We start from the raw sequence: 16,532 nt of genomic DNA, 5'->3' as shown, positions 1-16,532 counted from the left end.
CTGATATTTATTTTGGCATACTCACACAGAAGCCTGGCATTTGAGATACTGTTCAGATATTAATCCCTTCCACAATTAGATACGTATAAACGTGTTCTGCTTACCTGTGAGTAGACATGCTACCGGTGCCTAGCTCTAAACATGCATCCAGAAACCTTAAAATAGGTAACAATCACCTGTTGACACCATCCACCTTGCTTTTGGACATATTCACAGATTGAATGCACCCCACAAGACCTTTCCCTGGAATTTGGCCCTTGGACTGAAAGAGTTTATTAGAATAGTAGGATGGAAAGGCCAAAAAGGCCACTGGGTCCAACACGTTGCTTAATGTAGGACTCCAAGTTAAACCATCCCTCTCAGATGGCTGTCCAGCTGATGCTTCTAGTACTGGAGAACCCACAGCCTCTCTAGGCAATTTATTCCATAGTTGTATTGTTCTAACAGTTAGGAAGGTCTTCTCATGTTTATCTGGAATTTGACTTCCTGTACCTTGAGGCCATATTTCATGTCCTGCACTCTGAGATGACTGAAAAGAGATTCCTCTGTGAGACATCCTTTCAAGTACTTGAAGAATGCTATCATATCTCCTCTCAATCTTCTCTTCTCAAGGCTAAACATACTCAGTTCTTTCAATCTCCCCTCATAGGGCTTTGTTTCCTGCCCCTGGATCATTCTTGTCCCTACTGAACTTCATTTGTCTCTACTAAATTTCAGTCTGTTGTTTTCAGCAAAGCACTACAACCCATAAAGGTCACCTTGAATCTTGTTTCTGTCTTCCATCAGCTATCCCACCCAATTTTGTGTCATCTGAAAATCTTATAATTGTGCCCTGTCCACTTGATAACTGTTCCATCTAGCCCACTTTTAGTTAGCTTGCTAATCAGAATATCATGGAACACTTAAGATAGATTATGTCCACAGCATTCCCACAGTCCACCATGGAGGTTATCTGACCAAAACAAGGAATCAGATTAGTCTGGCAGGATTAGTTCCTGGAAAATCCATCTTGGCTTCTAATCATTACTGTACTGTTTTCATCAGGTTTCCTACACATGCACAAATACCAGTTAATCAAAAGTCTTCCTACATTGGCAGATAGCCATGAGTGAATAGGCAGTCCAGAAAAGAATTGGTTCTGGACACGTCCCTGTTTGTATCTGTCATCCTTTTCTATTATGTTGCCTAGGTCTTATGGGAGTTGCAGGGAATTCTTTTCCCACCCTACATCCATGTGGATATTGGCTTCGGAAGTACTGGTTGTTTCTTGAGTAGCACAATTAATTAAATGTGAAAATTTTCAAATGGAATAGTCTTCCTTAAACTACATTTGCCTTGAGCTATGAAATAATCTATGAAAGCATCTCTGAGCTACTGGGATCTCAATACTTATGCTACATCTGATGTATAATGGGAGATTTAACATCTTACTTACCCCAAAATACAAGGCATTTCCCCTAAGACAGTATTTCCCAGAAAATGAAAATGTTCTTCCTTGGATTGATGTTCAACAGCTAGAGTTAGGAAGGCATGGGGAAATTTTTATTTGACTATGTTGATTTTTAGTGTGTGTGTGTGTGCATGCACATTGTTTCAGTCTTAATAGCTGTTCACTGAGCCCTGGGGAAGGGGCAGGATAGAAATGGAAACAAAATAATTTAGAATGTTCTGAATAATTTTGAGTTTAAATGTTCTAATGATATAGGCTTTATACGGGGGAGGGGGGATTAGTTCTGACACATTTCAGCTAAAATGCATTCACCAATGGTATTTAAAAACCACCAGATTGTACCCTGAAAGCTTTGTGTGTGTGTGTGTGTTTTTTTTTCATTGCAAATTATGGCAGTTTTATAGCTCCGTCATAAAGCTGCTGCTGTGCACATTTAACATCCCATGTTCAGCCTCTGACAAATACCTGGAATAGCAAGTCCAATGTACACCTTTGTCTGAGCCACTGTAAAGCTATTACTTGTCAGAGTAGACAGTTCTGAGTTCGCTGAATATTGAGTCTGATTCATCAGAAAATTACTTTTATCTTTCCTAGAACTATATCCAAAAGAGAAGAAGGGAAAGCAGTTCACAGAAATAGATATTTCATTCTCCAAGCTTTCCAAGGGCACTGTTCTGTGGGCAATCAACAGTGTCTGTTGGGGCCACAGGATCATTCCAAGCCTCAGTGCCCAGGGACATTGCCAAAGTTCACTGACCATGGATCTGGGGTCCACATTTTGATTCTCATCCTGCACCCTTGCAGCTGGCACATAAAGAATATATTAGTTGTATCTCCAAGCTCAGAATTTAACCTCCGAGTGGGCTAAAGGGGCATGTCTTGGGGGAGGCTGGCTTACACTGATGGCTTACACCACATTCAAACGATGACCCAGCTCCCTTCTTTCTCTCCCCCTCAACTGTGGTTCATCTAGCTATCCAGCAGTGACCAAGCATGAGGTGCAAGGCAGCAGAAGTCGCAAGTGCTGCACACAAACCATGCACTCGATGCAGAGGCTTGCATGCATTGAATGGTGGATGACATCAGATCATGTTCTGAGAGTTGAAAAACAAAAGGTGGGGGCACCTCAGTCATAGGAAGGTCAAAAGGAAGACCTGTTTCAAGATGTTCAGAGTCAGTAGGCCATTCTTAATATGGTATTCATTTGAGTAACTTCAATTAATCCTTTTGTAGGCTGGATTAGGTGTACACTGGCTACATGGCCAGCAGTAAATGAGCTACCCTGAGTGCTTTAGTCCCACCCTAATGAAGTTTGTTTATATGTTTCCTTTATTAAATACACACACACACACACTGTAGAGTTCCATTATGCTAGCTTTGATTGCATGAGAAAGGTTACTGAAAAACTGCACTTATGACAGCATCATAGGTGCAGTGTATGTGAGATTAGGGCAGCTTCTAAAATTATGCTTCTTTGTATAACCCTAGTATATAGATGACAAAGCATGCTATAGCCAGTGATGTCATATTGCAACCTGTTTGCAAACATTGCAGTTGTGCACATTATAAGCATAATATCCAGAAAATCTTTTCCTTGTGTCTATCTCCAGAATTTTTCTTCAGGCTGACTTTAAGGTTTTTTTCGCAGAACAGTGAACTTACACCACTTGTATTTTATCATTACTTTAAAATGTATTTAGGACAGTGTTCTTCACTGCATCGCCCAAGGTCATGGGTAGTTCCCAATCACCTCAAGCTGGCTTTCTACTCCCTCCATTTATCATTCTTCTCTTTTGCAGTGCCTATTCACTCTCAGCAGGGACTCTCTAGCTTTATTTATTTATTAATACTATGTTTTAATATGTAAAGGTACTTCAAAGCACTTGTAGCAAGACCTTACCTCGCTGTTTGTTTTACCAGTGGGCAACTGGAAGATGGGGAAGCAAACTTTAACATGTGGACAAGAGGAGAACCAGTGTGAGCCTTTACTGCCAGATTTTGCAGCACTGACCAGAGCCAAGCAGAATACTTTCTCAGCAATAAGGAAAAGATCCATCCCAATCCAAGAAGCAAGTGCACCTGACAGAATGGTCTGCCTGGTGATTTAGTGAGTGACTGAGGCTTTGCTTGGATGTCATGAAAAAGGATGGGGAAGAGAAGTCTGAAAATTCAAGTGCTAGATGTTATCATTTCACTGATTATAGCCTGAGAAGGCCCCCAGATGATCTTGGTTTAGTTGCTGGGGCCAAATGCTTTCTCCTTAAAAAGTAGTAAAATTCATCAAGTTAAGCTTGCTGCCCCAATAGCCTCTCCTAGCAGCTTTCAGCCAATACATAACTTGATTCAAATCTTACGTCTTCCTGCCTCTCTGAGATAGTGCAAGCAAGCAGGGTTTGTCATGAAAAGAAACTGGCACAGGATTTACTTCTCTCAGGTTGCTGGTTCTCAGACTGTGTGCCCCTGCCATGAGCAGCATGCATACCAGTGAATGTCCTTCCCAAGTCACGTCATCTCTTGCTCTCTTTCCTTTGCTGTTCTTTTCCACAACCTGGATGTCCTTTACTCATGTGTCTTCCTTCCACCCTCTCTCCTGCGCTCCTTTTATCCTCATCTATTTTTCTTTCTCTCCCTTTCCTCCTCCACACTTCAAGTGTTGTTCATTTTGGCCAGGATAGGAAACTGCAATCAAGTCAAAGTATGTGACATCACTGACTTGGGCCAGGTGTCCTTTTCCTGTCAATTGTGCTGGGTTGAAAGCCTGCCAGGAAACTAAGCTCAACTCACTGGGAGTCTGGTAAGAGGCAGCGTGTCCCACTAACCCTTCCAACACCCCAAATCAGTTCCCTATGTCAAATAGTAGAGCTGGCCCTGACTGTGATCCTAAGCAATGCTCTTTGGAAATTGCTTGGCTCCTTTACAGAAGTGGGATCCAGAATTTTTGGTGATTTCTGCTTCTTGCTAGAGGCTCCAGTGTTATCTTACATGCTGTTCCTGAAGATTTTTCTACAAATTTTCAGAGGAATTATGATACAAGAATCATTATTAGATGATCCAGTAAAATACTGCCTTGAAACATAGGTTTATTAGTAGTTTAAAAATAAAACATGGTTTTTAATCTTCTTTTTTCACAGTGAGAGGACATTCACTAAACACAGGTAAGACTGATCACTACTTGTTGTTATTGCTATCGTTATATTTGTATCCTTGCTTTTTCCTTTTGCAAGGAACTCAAGGCAGCATACATGATCCAACTTCCCTCCATTTTATCCTCACAACAACCCAGCAGGTAAGATTAGGCTGAGAGTCTGTGACTGGCCCAAAGCCACCCTCAAACCTTCCTGGAGGAATGGGATGCCAACCCTCCTTGACCCACTGTTCCACCTCAGTCAAAAGATGTTTGAATTGATTGCATTGAAGGCTTTGCTAGTCACAATCACAAAAATTCTATTTAAACCTCAACCAAAAAGGAATTAATGCTTCCTAAGGAATAACATGCTTGACTGTATGCATCACTGAATGGATCTTCTCCTTTCCAGAAAACAACTCTTGTTCTCAACTTTTGCCTATCTTTCCATTCTCCTTGGATTTCTTCCAGTGTTGCTGTAGTTTTTCCTGCATGTCTTCCCATCACCTTTTCCCATCTTTCTTTATCTTCTTTCTTTTTCCTTTCATCCCTGACCCACTTCAGGCCTTGCTTGTTTTGGCTTGGGATAGCAAGCTGCAACCAAGGCAAAGCGTGTGACATCACTGGCTTGAGGAGCCACTCTTGCCAGTTGTCCTGTCCTTGCCAATTGTGCTGTTCTGACAACCTGTCTGGCTGTAGGCACCACCCATGAGGCTAGGTGCAAGTTGTTGGGTTTTGCCAAGTCCCACCAACCTTTCACAGTCACACAGCAGGCTTCATAGCAAGTGGGGGGAAGCACCTGGATCTTCAGAGTCACAGTCCAACACTCTAACCACCATACCATGCAGACTCTAGCTTAATTCAAACAGAAAAGGCTCTTCCAATAGACATCTGTAACATGAAATGCAACGGATGGCATTGCTTTCTCAGTTCATATTCTCAAAAATAAATAAAAGTAAAATCAGAAATCAACAATTCTTATTATTTAAAAACAACAACAAAGATACAGTTAACTAAGCCTCCTCAGATTTGCTTACTTTGTATTACCAGAACAGTTTAGTTAAACATACATGGTAGCAACAAGTGAATTTTGAGACACAGATTCACTACATTTCCAGATAGTTCAGGCAAAGCCCCACAGGATGGTTTAGCTGATGGATTTGACATTTAAATTGCATTTTACAGCTTCAGATGTTCATCTCTAACTTGACTATATATATATATATGCATTTCAGTGTAGGTTCCATCCTCCCACTGACAACACAAACTTATTTAATAAATGATACCTGAATTCACAATAAGACTATGGTTTAATTATATATCTTTCCCTCCTCTTTTCCTCCAAGCTACAAATACTGAATGGGTTTCTTTTGATAGATAGAACTGGTTGTCAGAAATGTGGCACACATTTTTGCAGCCTAAAATATTGTGTTTTCTTTGTTCACTTTAAGATTCCTTATAATGTCAAACAGGCCTTTTAAAAAAAGTATATACTCTGTCTCTTTAAAGAAGGAAACCAGTGCCTCACTTATCACTTCAAAGCTATTTTCCTCTTTACTTTCTCTGAAATATTACTTCAGTCTCTCAGCCCAACATTATGCTTAAATCCCCAGTAAGACCAAAGCTGTTCCTAGCAGCTGAGAAGAAAATAAATTACCCCATCTATTATATTTCTCTATAATGGGACAACTAGAAAAAAGAAGAAGAATGGGGATCTTGATGTACAGAACAAAATCAGTCCATTTCTTCTACTATTTTTTTTTTAGTTTTACTATTTATGATAGATTTTAAGAATTGAAAACCATCTCAGATATTTCTTCAACCTGAATAATTTCTAACCAAATTCATCTCTACTATGATAAAATATGTGAAACTGCAAGGGGGGGAAGCATAATCAAAGATGTAATCTTGCCAAGAATAAAACATGCAGATAAATGTTCACAACCATCTACTGAATTCATATCACCCCAAACAATACCACACCACAAGTTTTTGACAATAAAGAAATCTGGTTTGGGGTAGGTGTAATTTCAAACTGAAAATGTGAGGGAAAAGCTTAAATAAGCCCCACTGACTCATCATGGTCCCAATCTGAATAGGGACCACATATAGTTACACAAAAGTAAGTAAGCCAGAGCTATTAGCCTGGACCTTAGTTGTGACAGCAGAGAGGAAATGAATTTTCCTAGCAACAATTATTGTTCCCTACTGTAATGAAAATTGTTTTGTGGTGACTTCTTAAATGGGCAATTAAGAGCCATTAACTTTACAAAAGTCATAGTCCTCCCGGAGATGAAAATGCCAGAACTGGTTTCTTGATATGGATCGATACAACAGCCTGACTTTTTGGAATCTCTGTTGCTCTAATATCTTTTGAGACTGTTACGACATGTGACTACTGTTCAACATTTACCAATGCACCCCTGGACTACCTGACAGGAGACCACCAGATTGTCTCAGTGTGTAAACATAATAAGATTAGGATTGTTACATGTCTTACCACATATATTCAGTTACTTTTCCTCAATCTTCTCTATAAATGTCAGCCAACAAAACCTCTCATAATACATTCAGAGAGGAATTTTAGATTTTAGATCATTAGATACATTTTCTTTTCTTTCTATTATGCATCTTTCCATTGTTCTGCTGTCTCCTTGGTGGCTGTTGGAGCTAGGTTTCCCCCTTCACACATTCAAGCTGACAGGCGGTTCCTTTGAAAAAGCTCTTTATTCTCCAAAGGGCTTCCAGTAAGTACAATCACCTCAGAGCAAGTCTCTTAAGTGTGCACAGAATGGTTCATTGAGCCCAATCTAGCAAATACTTCCAAGAAAACTCCTTTTGAGTAGCTATGGATCTCTTCTCTCTGGGGAGCCCTTGTGGAAGCGGGCAAACCTCTTCTCTGCAATTGTAGATTGTGTCTATTCTCAGAATACCAGAACATCTGGACAGAACAACCTTGAGATAAACCCCTCCATTTCTCCCATGTCAATGTTTGGAGTGCTGGTTCCCAGAGTCCCTTTCTCCTCATCTGATGAGTCCAAATCTGTCTGACCTTGGAATGCATGCCAAAAACAACTGCCCCTTTCCTTTCCAACAGCTGCCCATGATTCCTGATCTGAAAAAGCATGAAGGGCAAGAAAGTTAATGAATCCAAGTCCTGCTGCACCCTTATGAGACCATTGTTTCCTGTACATTCATTGCTGCCAAAAATCTATAGGAGACACATACCCCTTCCATCTCAGCTTGGTCCAATACAATGTGCATAGACTAAGGCTTTCACAACATAGCAGCCTTGGACAACTGATTTTTATTATTTTTTCAGTTTTAATATACATTTGTAAGAGATGTGTACAACTTTCTAACTATTATACAGGTAATAGAAAAAGTGAACCAAATATTCAAAAAATGTATTTGAGGATGGCTGCATGTGCTACCCTTTCAAATATTGAAAGCATTGCAAATTCTTCACTGTAGTATAAAATGTGTTTTTCTCCTAATATTGTAATTATCAGTCTTTTAGTTCAAATTCTGCTGCAATACCCTTATGGTGACCATTTGCCAATTTCCATAAAACAGGTAAAATATTATTGAGTGTGTACAACAATGAATGTTAAAGGCTCTTTCAGTGCAAAATGTTGGGGCAATGCCAAACTAACGTTTAAAAGAACCATTAGCAGCATTGTGCCACCAGAAACTAGCAACTACAGTACAGAAAACAATCTCCTGAAATTTTTTTGCTAAATAAGACACAACCTAAGATCCATAGGACAGGTAGATACCGAAGTGGCAATCCACTGAGTATGTGTTTTGTAGTGGTACCTATCTCAAATTTGCAGATGCAACTGTGGGTCCAAAATGGTATGAGGACTGCTGATACAGACTGTAATATTGATACTTGAAGTCTAAGGATAGAGAATATTTCACTCACCCATCACCTGTACTAGCAATGTTGGTCTGGGAAAAAACTTGAGGCCCTGTGGGTAAATCCATCTAGAAAGCAAAGTGGCTACAAATCAATGGTATCACTGCTTTCCAGAGGTGCTGGCAAATTTAAACTTCTGTGGGCTGAGTACAAACTAGGAGAGCTTGTGCTGCTTAAAGAAGTGTTAGGAGACCTAAATTCATCACCATCTGTAATAAATTCATGTCCAAGCTCACTCTTTCCTATAGTCATTCACAAATCCCTTTAAGTGCCCCTTATTTGGCAAGTGGCAACATTTAGTCAGATGAAGAAAAAAAGTACAAAGGTCTCTGCCTCTCCTGTCTGTGGCACTTTGTGAAATGCAGTTTTTCCAAGAATTAGTGTAATGTCACTTTTGGGAAAACTATACGTCCAGAGCAGTTAAAACCTTCCTGGTATGTTTTACAGTATTGCCAGGCTCCAGAGGAGGGAGGAGAAATTATTCTCCTCCTATTTCCACAAAGCTGCCACAGTACAAGTGCCACTGGCAACCACACCAGAAGCGAAGTGGGGCTTAAACAGAAGAAGTAGGATGTGGGTTAAGGTTGGGATAGGGTTAAAGGTTTATGGGAGGCCAGGTCAGGCCAACTTCAGCTTGTCTCAGAAATGAGGTAAGACTTTTTCTGATTAGAGCAGGGTGATGAAAATATGACAACTCTTTCTATTTTACTTCTGACTGCTCTGATAATTGACTGTCGCTAATATATATATCTGTCAGTAAGTTACCGGCAGGTATATTTTTTAGGTATATTATGCATGCTGTGGTATTAGGTGTCCAAAGAGAGACTCTAAGACATAAAAAGAGCTGTGCTGGGTCAGACCAAAGATCCCTTCAGTTCAGCCTTCTGGTTGCAAAGTGGCAACCATGGGAAACCCAAAGCAAGACATAAGCACCATGTTCTCCAGAAACAGGTGTCCATAGGTATACTGCCCCTGATACTGGAACCATCGTATCTCCATTAGAGCTAGCAGCAATTGATGGCCTTGCCATCCAGGAATTTGTCCAATCCCTTTCAAAGCCATTCACTACATGTGGTGGAAGTGAATTGCATTATTTAACTATGTACCTGGTGAAGAAGGAGTTCCTCTTATCTGTCCTTAACCTTCCATCAGTAAACTTGATAGGATGACGCCCAGTTCTAGACTTATGAAAAGGAGAGGAAAATGTTCTCCTAGCTTCTTTTTTGTACAGTGAATAATTCTGTACATCTCAACCATGTCTCCATTTCTCACTGCTTTTATAAGCTAATCCCAGATGTTAACTTTTTTTTTTCATAGGAGTATTGCTTCAGTCCCTTGATCATTTTAGTTGCACTTTCTAACATAGCTAATTTGATTTAGAAGACAGCAGAAAAATATCCTACTCTGGCACAACAGGTTCCACTTTAGAAAGACAAAGCTATGCTTATTTAAGTTTAGGAAAAACTGAGTTTGTTGTTTGCTGAGTAGTATGTTGAACTGCAGAACCACTGTGCAAACACAAATACCTCATAAGGCCCTAGCACCTTGTAAGAAATATATGGGCAGCCTGTCAGCTAGCCCTGTATGGCTCAGAAAGCTTCAGGGTGCTCCAACCATTTTTTGTCGCCACCCAGCCAGCAAGCTATCAGCTGCATAGCAGGGAATGCATGACTGTTTTCCTACTGCTATTGGCAGCAGGAAGAAAGAAGGTGAGATTAAGCCTGCCCCCTATTCCGGTGACCAATTGTCAGCTAATTTAAAGTATGCAGGAGTGAATATACAAGGTTAAATTCAGAAGTAAAAGCCTGTAATTTGATCCAAGCTCAACCACAAACGTGTATAGCATGTTGTTATAACAATGAAGATGTTGGTATCAAACCAATTTATATAGTTGAGATCAGAAAATAGTAATTGCTGTTGACTTTACAACATTTGTAATTTATGTCTATCTTACATTTGAAACACAGTTAGCTGATAATAAAGCATGAAGATAGAAAAAACTAATTAGAAATAGAGAGTAAAATATTTCCTGTGGTCACACAGGGCATTGTTTTCGTATCTTTTGTGCTTATGATCTACATAAATTACTGATGAGGTTAGCAAACTACTAGTGTATCTAGAGATCAGACACCATTTGGATTTACCCAAAAGGACTATCTGATCTGTAAGGTCTAGGTTATGTATTCAGGATTAAGCATTAAGTCATTGCATTTTGGAAAGAGGAAGTGTCAAAAATCTGGTAAAACAGAGTCCTGTTATGCCCAGTCCTAACTGTACACCAGTAGTACAGAAACAGCTGATGGAATGGTTTTCCTTTGCTACCTTCTGCATTCACTAGTATCTGGAGCAAATTTAGCAGGCACATAGGGCATGCAGGAGAGAGAAGAATGAGGAAAGGCTCACTCAATGTTGCATTCAAGGCAACATTTTAACGATCAAGATCAAACTGTGGAATCATTCTGGCACATCTAGTCTGAAGAAGAGTGACAGTCATGTAGTTAGGTAATTTCAGACTGTAGGGTTAATGGTCACCTTTTCTTTTTTTTAGACTACAGTATGTATTACTTCAAAAGCAAGATCTCAGGAGGAATATGCCCCTTATTTTCTAGCCCATACCTCCCATGAACAGTAACAACCCATACCAAAGTAGCTTGCATCCATGTCTCCCCACCAAGCATCTCCTGATAAAGAAGATGGGATGCAATCTGATCCTACTTAGCTTTAGGAAGATCAGAGCTACTTTATTTAGATTAACCTTACTGGCCCATTGAAGCCCAGTGTTGTTGATGCTAACTGGCAGCAGCTCTCAAGGGTTGCAAATGGGATGCTTTCCTAGTGACACTTAGAGATGCTAGGCACTGAACCTGAGACATTGCATGCACTTTGTTTGTTATGGTTAGGGCTGCTAAATGCATTGAAACATGTTGCCCAGCACCTGCACTGATAGAGAGCTAAATCTAGCTAAAAAAACCTGAACTATATGAATCAGCATGTCCCAGTTCAGAAAGTTACTCTGTTGTGAACTCACTAGCTGGCACTCAACTACTCAGTGCCCACTTGTAATAGTAGTTCCCTGCCTTATGGGATTGTTGTTAGGATTATGAAAGGATAATGAAACTCTGTCTATTTAAAAGCACAATGTAAATGCCAAGTCGTATTGAAGTAGAGGTTGATCATCACTGAGCACACACCTGTGTCTGGCTTATGGGCAGTATAAAGCACCAGAGCTCAGTAAACTAGTGGGTTAGTAACAAGAAGTAAGAAGTTAGTCTGCCTGCCCTTACTTAAAAGGCATAAAACATGGTTTATATTTTGTTTTTAAATAGGAAAATAATATTGGACCTTTCCCCAAAAAATGTTATTTGTGCATTAAAACTAGCCAGGTAAAGCTCTACTCACTCATCAGATCTAAGCAGTCTGACCAGGTGTCCTCTTTTGTATAATACTGCCTGGTACTTTAAGGACTGGGGAAAAAAGAGTTCTGATTCAATATGCTCAGCATTGGACAAAAAGGATGAAAGGAGGTGTCTGCCTGTCTTTTTAAAACATAATAAACTGAGCCAAAGGCAAGATACTGCAGTAGGTGAGCTGAACTGCCTGCCCACCACTCAGCATGAAGGGAAACTTTAAATGTCTCTGAGAGAGAAATGACATTCCTTTCATTTGGTTCACAGGGACAGTTGTACAGAAAAAGAAATGCCTGCCCATATGTTTGAAAAGTATTTGAATAGCCTTAGCACTTAGTCATTTCTAGCACTTAGTCATTCACATTCTGATAAACAAAGAGGCTGTTCGCATGTTCGGCAGTAAATCATAGGTTAAATAACCCATTATCTGCATGTACAAGATGCTCACAGTTTGCTGGAAAAAACCTTCAAATACCTAAATTTCAACCTGCTAGTCTGATGTCCAAACCTGGACATGTTGGGTTATCTGTGAGTTAAACAACTCAAAGTAACCCATGGGGAAAAATGGGTTAACTGTCAGTTGTTTAATTCCTGTACAGCTCTAAGTGTCTGCAGCTGGATGCAATTCTACCAACATACAAACAGGGCATTAATAAGTCCTTGCTGCAACCAGAACACACCACATGGGTCATCACTGATACTGGGTTAATTTTCTGATGAATCCTTCTATTTTGTGTGAACCTGGCCAAACAGATGGCCACCAGGCCACAGATGTATCACTTTTCATTGGCTCAAAAGCTCTGGATATTCATGGCTCTGTAGCAAGTACCTTTTGCTGCTGGTGGTCTTATTGAATTAGTGTTTGGACCCCTTCTGCTCATAACCCTGACCCTGTTAGGCTCACTGAGGAGTGGGAGAACATTATGGCTCAGACATCTTTTGCTCAATGAAGTGAGTAAGATCAGTTGAAGACTCAGCAGGTCACATGGGGAGAGCATACATGTGTGTAAAACTAGATACAATTCTCTAGCCGAATATCTATAAGTTGGACAAGGTGCAGTCATGCCCAAGTGTCAAACAGTGGCTCTGCATAAAAGAGAAAGATAGATCAATAGTCATTTATCCCAGCTACATTATCTGAAAAAGAATATTCTACACTGTGCATATGTAACTTTACAGAGAATTGGTAACTTTACAGACAGTTCATATGTAACTTTACAGACAATTGGTATGTATTAGCAATATGTGACTATATGGTATATATCCAACAGCTGTTCCACTGCATATAAAATCATCTCCAGAAACCTGTAGAGCTTGTAACATTATTGAGCAGAGTGAGAACAAGCGAGATCTTGGCTGATTAGGGCATTACCTTTAAATCCAGTATTTGCTGGTTGGTGAGGCTTTTATCCTCATTGCCTCATATCCCAGAACCTTTAACAATGCATGTAAGCTTCTTAATGAGAACTTAAGTTTTAACTCATTTTGTGTCTATAAAATTGTTAAAGAAAAATATTTGTGCCAGATTGAATAAATTGGCTTAGATTGAACTGACAATGCTGATTTTATTTCAGAATTTAATGTTCTCCCAAAAGGTTGCATCATTGCATGTATAAAAGTGGATATGAGACTGGTAAGTTCTATATTTGTTCTGTTTGGCTAACACAGTTTCCTACCCATGTTCTTTAAATAAGCTGAGACATCCAACTGAAGCATACAGAATTAGAGGCCTAGTGAGACCAACATGTTAATTCATATAAAGAATCAAACTTGCAAATTATTTTCTGTAGCCTTTCATGAGGAATGCTTACAGTCAAAGATCACTTTTATGAAGGTATTATATTATTGACAATTTGATAGTTTAGAAAAGTGGATAGGCAGAAGCTATTTTTCTCATTGTACTAGATCTTGTGGTCATCCAAAGAAATGGATTGCTAGGAGATTCAGAACTGATGAAAGGAACTATTTTTTCATACAGTACATGGATTGTGTGGAATTCAGTGCCAGAAGATGTGGTAACAGCCATGGACCTAGATAACTTTACTTTGGATTAGACATATGCAGAGAATAAGATTTCAACTGGCTATATGTAAATTATATATGTGGCATGCACATTCAGATGAAGGCATCAAACTGGACAATCAGGCTATACTTTATTCATGTAATTGATCTGCAATGTGAATAAAACCCATTGCAGTGCTTCAGCTTCCAAGTCCCATCATCCTTTACTACTAGAAGTTGTAGGCCAACATCTGGAAAGCTACAAATTTCCCACCTCTGATGATGCACCCATCTTAGACTTCTTTGATGATTCTAATTGAAATCAGTCACTCTCTGATGTCTGCTTCTTACAGCCAATCTATTTGAGGAATTGAGGCAGGTAGGAGCAGCATCAAGATGAGGCCCAGTCTTTGAAATCAACAACTGTCCCCCTGCTCTAGAGATTCCTGTTTTCTGCACAGATCAGCTACAATAGCTGGGTAGTTCTGGTTATACCAGAATATTTGCTCATGGTAGTCAGAAAGGAGTCCTGATTAGAAACACCTAGATTTAGAGTAAAGGGTTTAATTAGCAAGCTTGAAAGATAATAATCTCAAGTATGGTATTATATAGGATTAGGTTAGCATAGGATTAAGGATCGTAACAAGAAAATCCAGTTCATGGGTGGGGCCTTTTCTTCTACCCAGATTCAGAGGGTTTGGTGTATTCTGAGGCAGAAGTCTGTTGGTTGGTGTGCAGTGTTTCAGAAGGGCCATGAAAGAGGTAAAGAGAAAGTGTATAGTTAGGACCTTGATGTTAAGCTTTTTTCTGTAGGACAACTATATGTGGCTGGTGAAGTGGCCAGTAGGTGGCAGTGTGAAGTCAGGAGGCTGCTCTAAGAGGAAAGCAATAAAAGGCGGCAATAGAAACAAACAAGCAAACAAAAAAATGCAGGTGAACTTTCTGTTCTAAGCAAACAGAAATAAATCAGGAGGAGCACAGAGGATAAAGACTGTGCCCAGAAGCTGAATTTCGTTGCAAGAACATTGGGCTAGGATGGATGTTTATGAAATTTGAGCTGAAGTAAAAGAAGTCCTTTGTGGTTTATAATAGCAATAGTGACTCGTGTCCTAAATATAATTGTCACTAAGCAATCTTCTGAAGACCCAAAATAAATATGAACAATCCCTTGCATGCAAAATGCAATTGGGTTTCAGACCTGGTTTTGGAAAATATGGCTTGGTTACTACGTGGGATGACCTTTGCTAGGAGAGAGGCGGGGGAATGTGACCCTGAATGTGACCCAAGACCTGTCAGAGACTTGATACTGTTGACCATTGTATCCTTCTGGATAGGCAGGCTGGGTTAGATGTAGGCGGTACTGCTTTGCAGTGGCTCCTCTCCTACCTGGCTGACTGATTCCAGAATATGGTGCTGAAGGTTTATTGCTCTGTGCCATCACAGTTATGCCATGGGATACCGCTGGGCTCTATTTTATCCTACCTGCTACTTAACATCTACGTGAAACAACTGGGGGAGGTTATCTGGAAGAATGGGTTGAAGTGTCAATAATATGCACATGAGACTCAGCTCTGCCTCTGTTTTTCATTAAATCTAGATGAGACAGTGACTGTTTAAATCAGTATCCAGGCTCAGTGATTGCCTGGATGAAGGCCAACAAGCTGAAGCTCAGTCCAGACAAGATAAAGGTGCTGTTGCTGGGTCAGCCAACTGACCATTTGAGAGATGGTCAACCTCTCCTGGATGGGGTTGCACTCCCCCCAAAGGGCAAGATTCACAGTCTGGGGGTGTTCCTGAGCCCAGAATTGTTTGAGTTGCAGGTGCACTCAGTGTTTAGGAGCACCTTTTATCAGCTTTTGCTGATTTTCCAACCATGACCTTATCTGGACAGGTAGAGTTGCAGTGAATTCCACAGGTCTTGAAATGTAAGGAATTGCTATCAATAAGATTTACCAGTGGAGTACTGGAGAAAGGAAATTCCTCATATTTGTGTTACCTAACCAGCTCCTCGTATTTTAACCACTTTCTAATTCTTCTGTTTTGATTTTGTAGCATATATGTCTTATAATTCAGCCTATGCTTGTCCTGTCAAAATGCTTTTCAACTCTTTCAGAAAACTTCATGTGATAAGTGTAAGTCAAACATTGTTTATTCAGTCTGTGTATTTTCAACCTATTGTTGTTTGTGCTTTATCTTTATTTTGTTTGTGGCTTTCTGTTACCTAACTAGAACAGGTTTGTAAGGTACTTGAACAATAATGAATGCATTCCTACCATTTTTTGAAAAAGGAATTCCCACTTATCTCTGTTTCCTATTTATTAAAAGAGGGAAAGTAAGTATGCTTTATACTGATTCTACTGATATAGGCTGGTAATTAACAATAAATACAGTAGGGAAGGAATTAAGAAATGTCATACCAAATTAAAGTGTACACTGGAAATTAAACCAAATAAAATATAATTACCACAGGTGGAAAGACAAAGTGAGATGTTTGTGATTATCCAGAAACAGACAAGCAAACGGACGGATATCTAAACAATTAAAGGTTCAGAAATATTTTTGAAAGATAGAAGTCTTGCTGTATATTTCTGTATGTCAGAAATGTATTTTCCACACAAGTAATGGCAT

Source organism: Varanus komodoensis, unplaced genomic scaffold (assembly GCF_004798865.1).
Source record: "Varanus komodoensis strain SLA01 unplaced genomic scaffold, ASM479886v1 scaffold21, whole genome shotgun sequence".
Classification (NCBI taxonomy): Eukaryota; Metazoa; Chordata; class Lepidosauria; order Squamata; family Varanidae; genus Varanus; species Varanus komodoensis.
This window is presented reverse-complemented; position numbering follows the sequence as displayed.